Below are 7,486 nucleotides of genomic sequence, written 5' to 3'. Positions count from 1 at the left end.
CTGTGGTTGGTTTTGGATCATGTGACCAAGTTCTGCCTAATGGGATGTGGACAGCAGTGAGGATAAACCTCTTCCAGGCTTGACCCTTAAAAACATCAGAGCAGACTCATCTGTTTCCCTACAGTAGTGAACTTGGGGTAGCAGAAACACCAGACTTGGGGTACACCCCTTTTTAGGAAGCAGGACATACATCTGACAGAAGGGAAACTAAACATCTGCCTGCACTAAGCACAGCATCCATTTCCGGCTGCACTCTGCCTCCTGTTAGGCCCTCAGGCTCCCCAGAGGTCTTTCAGATACAAAATCAATTTCAAATGTTAACATTCAAGATTCAGCAAAACACACACACACACACACACACACACACACAGAATCATCACATGATCCAGCAATTCCACTTCTGGGTATAAGCCCAAAAGAATTGAAAGCAGAGACTCACCAGATAGTTGCATAACCACATTCACAGCAGAATTATTCCCAAGAGCTAGAAAGTAGAAGCAAGCTGACACCCAAGTATCCATTACAAATGGACATAAATAGATAAGCAGCATATGCCAAGTCCATCCAGTGGAAGATTATTCAGGAAGGAGACACAAGCTTACAATGTGGATGCACAATGAAGACATTATGCTAAGTGAAATAAGCAGGTCACGAAGGAATAAATGTTGTCTCACTTATGTGAACTTCATAAAGACAGAGAGCCATATTCATAGAGAGGGAGAAGAATGGCAGTTGCCAAAGACTGGGGGTGTGGTAGATGAAATGAGGGGCTCATTTTTAAGAGGACAAAGTTCTATTTTGGGGGCCCTCCCTAGTGGCGCAGCTAGTTAAAGCACAACACAAGCTAGCCACAACCGCCTCGGTGTGAGTTCTACCCCCAACCCCAGAGGTGACCCGCATGGCGCAGCAGACCTCTCCTGTGCCACCCTCTGCTCCTTTCAGCAGTGTGCTTCATTGATCTGCCTGTTCTGCTCCCCACTCTGTCTCTGGGGAATCCTCTCATCACCCCTCCCCCTCTGGCCTGTACCCCAGTTCTGTATGCATAAATAAATAAATCTTTTTAAAAATGTTTTTTTAAAAAAAGAAATTGCCAGTATCCAGGGGTGCAGGTGGTACAGAAGTGACTAGACAGAAAATTATGTTAATGGCATAAAGAATGAGACCTGCCAGTGAATGCAAAGTAAAAAGACCAAATTATTAATACAATTAAAGAAGATGATAGACAAGGAGGAGAGGCAAAGCCAATAAAACATAAGTATCACTGGAGCTCCAAAAGTTAATACTAAGATGTAGTTGGAGAAACAGAGGAGAAGGAGACAGATTGAAATAGACAGAGGCGGGCCCTCCCTGGTGGCGCAGCTGGTTAAAGCACAGCACTGAGAACCTAAAGCCGCTTCCGCATGAGTTCGATTCCCGCCTGCCCCGGAGGTGACCCACATGGCCCAGCAGACCTCTCCTGACCTGCCCGCTGCTCCCCTCAGCAGTGTGCTTCGTCGATCTGCCTGTTCTGCTCCCCACTTTGCCTCTGGTGAAACCTCTCACCCTCTGCATCTCCAGCCTGTACCCCAGTTCTGTATGAATAAATAAATCTTTAAAAAAGAAAAAAGAAAGAAAGAAATAGACAGAGGCAGAGGTAAACGTCCATGATGATTTCCCTGAAATGAAGGAAAGACATACAAAGAACATACCAGATACCAAGAAGAGCTGTTTCCAAACAATTAACATCAAGGTATATTCTGGCTAATGTTTTGATCTTTGGCAATAAAAAGAATCCTTTCTCACAGTCACCTACAAAGGGGGGAAAGGAAGATTGACAGTAGACCCCTCCACAGCAAATTAACTACAAGAAACCTGCGCTGATGTCTACAAAATTCTGGTAAAGGCTGCCAAAGGCATGATATTACACCTACCCAAGTTGTCACTTAAGTATAAGACAGCAGATACTCTCAAACAGGAAAACAGTCAAGAAGTATGCAAAGATGAATCTTTCCTGGCAAACTCACATCAATGAAATCTAACCAATCAAATGGTGAGTCAAAATAATAAATTCAAGATGGAGAAGCTTTGGTGAATGTATTCAAGGTGCCCGGTGAATAAGTGTAAAAAATAAAACTAACATTCCCAGGGACATGCCGTGACAGCTGGCAACATGAACATCATAGACGTGACAAAGTGAAAATAATGTAAAGAATAAAAGTCAGGCCCCTCCCTGGTGGCACAACAGGTTAAAGCACAGCACTGCAAAGCTCGCCACAGCCTCTTCAGCACAAGTTCAATCCCGGCCAGGGAGCTGACTCACAGGACGCGGCAGACCTCTCCTGTCTCCCCGCTGCTCGCCTCAGCAGTGGGTTTCAGTGGATCCGCCTGTTCTGCTCCCCGCTCTGTCGCTGGGGAATCCTCTCACCCCTGCACCTCTGGCCTGTACCCCGGTTCTGTATGCATCAATAAATAAATCTTTAAAAAAAAAAACAAAAAGAATAAAAGCCAAGTAGAAGACAGGAGGTAGGCGACCTAACTTCCTCCTTTGTCATGATTAGGAGTCAATCTGTGCTATCACACCGAATCTTGAAACGAGCAAACTATGACTTTACCACAAGATAGTCATTCCCTAAATAATTCTTAACCACTTAGTGATTTTCATAACTTCTTTTCTTCACTTTGGAAGGGCGCTCCTCAGGAACCACTGTCTCTTGTGATAGCTTAGTTTCTTCACTTCATTTCCTTCTTCTGCTGATACACTTGAATAAATTAAAATGTGATCATCTTACTGCCACAAGAGCATGATCATATGGAGTATGATCCCATTCTCCTAATGTTTTCTTCTTTCTATGTGTCTCTTTCGTTTCGCCAGCCTGCCAGCCTTCCCTATGCAGATGTACAGAGATACGCCAGCCACCCAACTATAATCGAGATTAAATGCTTAAGTTACTTTCAGACTTTAAAGAGCACAAAAGAAGAAAAACTTACCCAACGTTCTCATTGAGGCTTGTACCTACAGGTGCAATAATAACATTGAGCTGAGCGCAACTGGGAGCTGAGAACATAGAGAAGGAACAGGCCACCCAGAGGTGGGGCAGCCTGAAAGGCTGAAACCTGTCCTGGATTTTGATTCAAAACAAAGTCTTTTCGAACCGGTTTGGACGGGTGGGACCTTTATTTGGGCCCTTGTTATAATAAAGTATTTACTTCTTTTGAACTTTGACCCCTGACTCCTGAGTCATTCGGTCCCTTTGTCTCCAAAAGTCTGGAGACATTCAAACGTCCAAATAATTGTAACTCAAGGGCATAAACGCCTGAGATTAGGATTGTGACGACCTGTGACAGCCGGTCTTGTCTCAAGTTAACTAGAAATCTCTGGTCTTCTGTGGATCCCCAAGAAGGAAGTAGTTCTAGAAGATGGATCTCCCCCCACTGTCCCTCAGGAATGGGCAGCAGAGTTCAGACAGAGGAGGGAAATATCACCCGCCTGGTGGACGTGAATTCCTCACCCTTGCCCTGTTGATCCTGGCCATGTTCTTGTTTATCTGTTCCTGCACAGAAAACCAGGCAAAACCAGTGGGGACCAAGAGGGGGGTAGAAATAAGACAAAGGTTAGGCCACAGATCCAAGACCACAGCAGAAAGCAGGCCCGCCAGCACCAGACAGACCCGGTCAAGATCAAATTTGGAAGCAGGTGGAGTGTGGGTACAGTTCTGGGGAAGCCGTGCCTGTTTCTCTGGAGTCTTGCTGCTGCAGACACTTCAGCCTCTCACCTTCCTCGGGGATCCCCCATATAAGCCCCTGCTTCTCCCCACTTTAGGAAGACGGCCTAGTGACAGAAGACTGCTTCGCACTAAACCTGATTTCCTTCCACCAATTCCTGACACTCAAGTTTTGGCTCATGGGCAGTGAGCGGTGAGCACCAAAGAGCTCATGTCACACGGTGATAGTCTAGTGACTTGTAGGTGAGGGGCGGGGAGAGGAGTGGAGTGTTATCTTTCTTCTTCATACTCTTCATAGTGCTTGAAATTTTTATCATGGATACAACATGACTTTCATTTCATCATAGGTAGTCATCAATTTTTGTAAATGTACAAATACACAAGTGCTAATATAAATGGTGAAGAATGGCAATATTAATACCAGACAGAAATGAAATTCAGGCGAAATGCATTAAAAGGAACAAACCAAAGAGAGATTTCACGTTGATAAAAGCTCCAATCTACCAAGAAAACTTAACACTCATGATCGCCTGTGTGCCTCCTAGGGCAGCTCTGGAAAGACCCCCAAGGGCGCAGGGCGGTAAAGCGCAGCACTACCCGCTGTCCATGGCCACCGCAGCACGAGTTCGAGCCCCAACCGGGGGGTGACCCTCATGGCGCTGCAGCCCTCTCCTGTCCTGCCCGCTGCTCCCCTCAGCAGTGTACTTCAGATCTACCTGTTCTGCTCCCCGCTCTGTCTCTCATGGGCCCTCTCACTCCCCCATTCTGGCCTGTACCCCAGTTCTTGTATGCATAAGTACATAAATCTTAAAAAAAAAAAAATGACAGCTTGGGCATACATACAGTCAAAATAAAAAGAACACAATAAAAAGTTGATGAATTAAAAAGAAGACTGGGAGATAGACTTCACATAACTATTTCAAAAAGCGATCTTTGTGAAAGTGACAAAAATAAGGACTTCCCTGGTGACCTAGGGATTAAGCCTCAGCGCTATCACCACTGCAGCCTGAGTTCGATCCCCAGCCAGGGCGCAGCAGACCTCTCCTGTCTCCCCGCTGCTCCCCTCAGCAGCAGATTTCAGTGGATCCACTTGTTCTCTCCTCACTCTGTCTCAGGTGAATCCTCTCACCCCCCCCACAGCTCTGGTCTACACCCCAGTTCTTGTATGCACAAATAAATAAAAATGAATATTGAAAAAAGAAAGTGATTTAAAAAAAAAAAAGGTAAGGATGCCTATTATTTAGATACACAATTACACAGTTTAATAGCCAGTAGAATTTGGGGTGCAACAAATACTACACACATTTCCCCCCAAACACAGTAAATATGCTAAAAACTAGATAAGATTTTTAGGCCACAAGACATCTCAACCAGTTTCTCCACCTCACACTCCCAACCCCAACACTCACAAGAAGCCTAGGCAGAACTCAGCAGTCACCAGCCAGCATGCAACTAACCGGAAGACAAGGACAGTTCGGGGCTTCCTAAAGGAGCTTCCCTGGCCCCACCCTGGTCTCAGGGGAAGACCGCAGTCCTCAGGCATCAACGTTGCTCCAACTCCGTTCCGCCGCTCACCAGGTTTTGTGAGCTTGGCGGGCCCTCTGCCTCCCCATGCCTCGGTTTCCGCATCCGAAAACCAGCAGTAAGAACACTATCTCCTCAGGTTTTTGCAAAACTCAAGCCCAACACATGTAAGCCCCTTTCTGAGGGAAAAGCATCAGTGACGTTTCTCCTAAAAGTATGGCTGCAGGCCCTCCCTGGTGGCGCAGCGGGTTAAAGCACAGCACTGAGAATCTAAAGCCGCTTCTGCATGAGTTCGATTCCCACCTGCCCCGGAGGTGACCACATGGCCTGGCAGACCTCTCCTGACCCGCCCGCTGCTCCCCTCAGCAGTGTGCTTCGTCGATCTGCCTGTTCTGCTCCCCACTCTGTCTCTGGTGAATTCTCTCACCCTCCGCATCTCTGCCCTATACCCCAGTTCTGTATGCACAAATAAATAAATCTTTAAAAAAAAAAAAGTATGGCTGCAAAGATCCTGGCTGATATCAATTCACAAATCCCGAGGGGTAAACTGAGGCCTCAGGGGACCCAACTCAGTTACAGGCACCAAGTCTTCCCCTGCCCACCTCCCGGTGCTCCGCCTCTCTCGGGGACGCAGCCCCGTGCCCTCTAGGCGGGAGGACAAGACTTACCTCCGGCACAGGTCACGCAGGCTGTGCAGCGGCCGTCCCGATTCACGTAGTAGTCGGCGAGGCACTGTTTCTGACAGTCGGAAGGCCCCTGTGGGCACTGCTTCTGGGCGCTCCATCCTGAGAAAAGAGCCGGGGTCGTTCCAGGCCGGGTCCCTCGGCCAAGTCCTCAGCTTCCTCCACCCCCACCCCCAGACCCTGCCCAGTCTACCCTTCAGCCCCAACACCCACTCCACGCCCGTGTTCTAGATGGCGGCAGCAGCGTCCAAGAGGCAGATGTACTGAAAGCCAGCTGGCAGAAGGGTCATGGGTCTAAAAAAGAACTGGGGTTCCATGGACCCCTGGTGGTGCACTGGGTTAGGACACAGCGCTGCAAACTCACCACAGCTGCTCCAGGGCGAGTTCGATCCCCCCCCCAGGTGACCCACATGGCACGGCAGACCTCTCCTGTCTCCCCGCTGCTCCCCTCAGCAGTGCACTTCCACGATCTGCCTGTTCTGCTCCCCACTCTGTCTCTGGGGAATCCTCTCAACCTCCACACCTCTGGCCCGTACCCCAGTTCTGGAAGCATAAATAAATAACTCTTTTTAAAAAATGGTCTTTTACTTTTGGATTTTATGGTCGCATTTCTAGTTGAAAAGGCAGTGTAAGTCCAGACTTCCACAGTGGCGGGGCTGCCCGAGGAAGAGGCAGCCTGAGGGGCAGAGGACAGGGAGAACAGTGAGCTCCTGAAACATCACTCAGACCTGAGTCTGTGGCTCCCTCAGCTTCTCTGTTATTAAGCCAATTGTTTTCCTTTCGTCTTGTGTGGACCTCACTGAGTCAGGTTTCTGTTAGTTACAATCAAGAGACCCTAGAGCAGAATTCTCACCCTCTTTTGCGCCCCCAGTCATGCAGGGGAAGCCCAGGACCCTGCCCCAGAGGCTGTGTTTGAGTAAACTAAAATACATGGGATGAAATGAGACCCAACCATATGAGAACGTGGTTATCAAAACACTGAAGTAATTTAAGACACAGTAATACATGTGATTCCTTGTAAGCTCGTTAAATATAAGATTGTGTAACTACCACAGTTGCAAAAATGTGAAAGACTATACACAATATTTCATTATATCTGTAATATTCTATGAGAATATCTGGTCTCTACTGATGGGAAAGTTGCAAGTATTATTACATTGAGCACTGCAGCCCTAACTTCTAATGGAAGGAAGGGGAATTTGTTTCATTAGAAGTTAATGAAAGTAAGAGAGCTTGTTTATTGCTCAGAGCATCTGAAATCCACCATGGACCCTGGAGAGTCCATAGACCCCGAAGGAAGAATGACATGCTCTAACGTAACATGCAAGGATCCCAAAGGAACTCTAGTTTGCTGATGGTACTCTATGGATCAGAGAGCCTCAATGGTACCCCATTTCTTGTCTTCAATCCCAGGATAGCGGTCTGTGTCTTTACCACTGCTAGAGCGGTTCCATCTGCCAACACTCCCTTGCTTTTTAGTCTCTAGCCACAGGCTTCGCCCTGTCCCTCCAAAGAGGCCACGCTCCCTTCTGCCCCAGGACCTTTGCGCAAGCTGGTCTTCTGCCAGAAATGTTCCTT

Source organism: Condylura cristata, unplaced genomic scaffold, assembly GCF_000260355.1.
Source record: "Condylura cristata isolate star-nosed mole 26May11 unplaced genomic scaffold, ConCri1.0 scaffold00008, whole genome shotgun sequence".
In the NCBI taxonomy this organism is placed as follows: Eukaryota; Metazoa; Chordata; class Mammalia; order Eulipotyphla; family Talpidae; genus Condylura; species Condylura cristata.
This window is presented reverse-complemented; position numbering follows the sequence as displayed.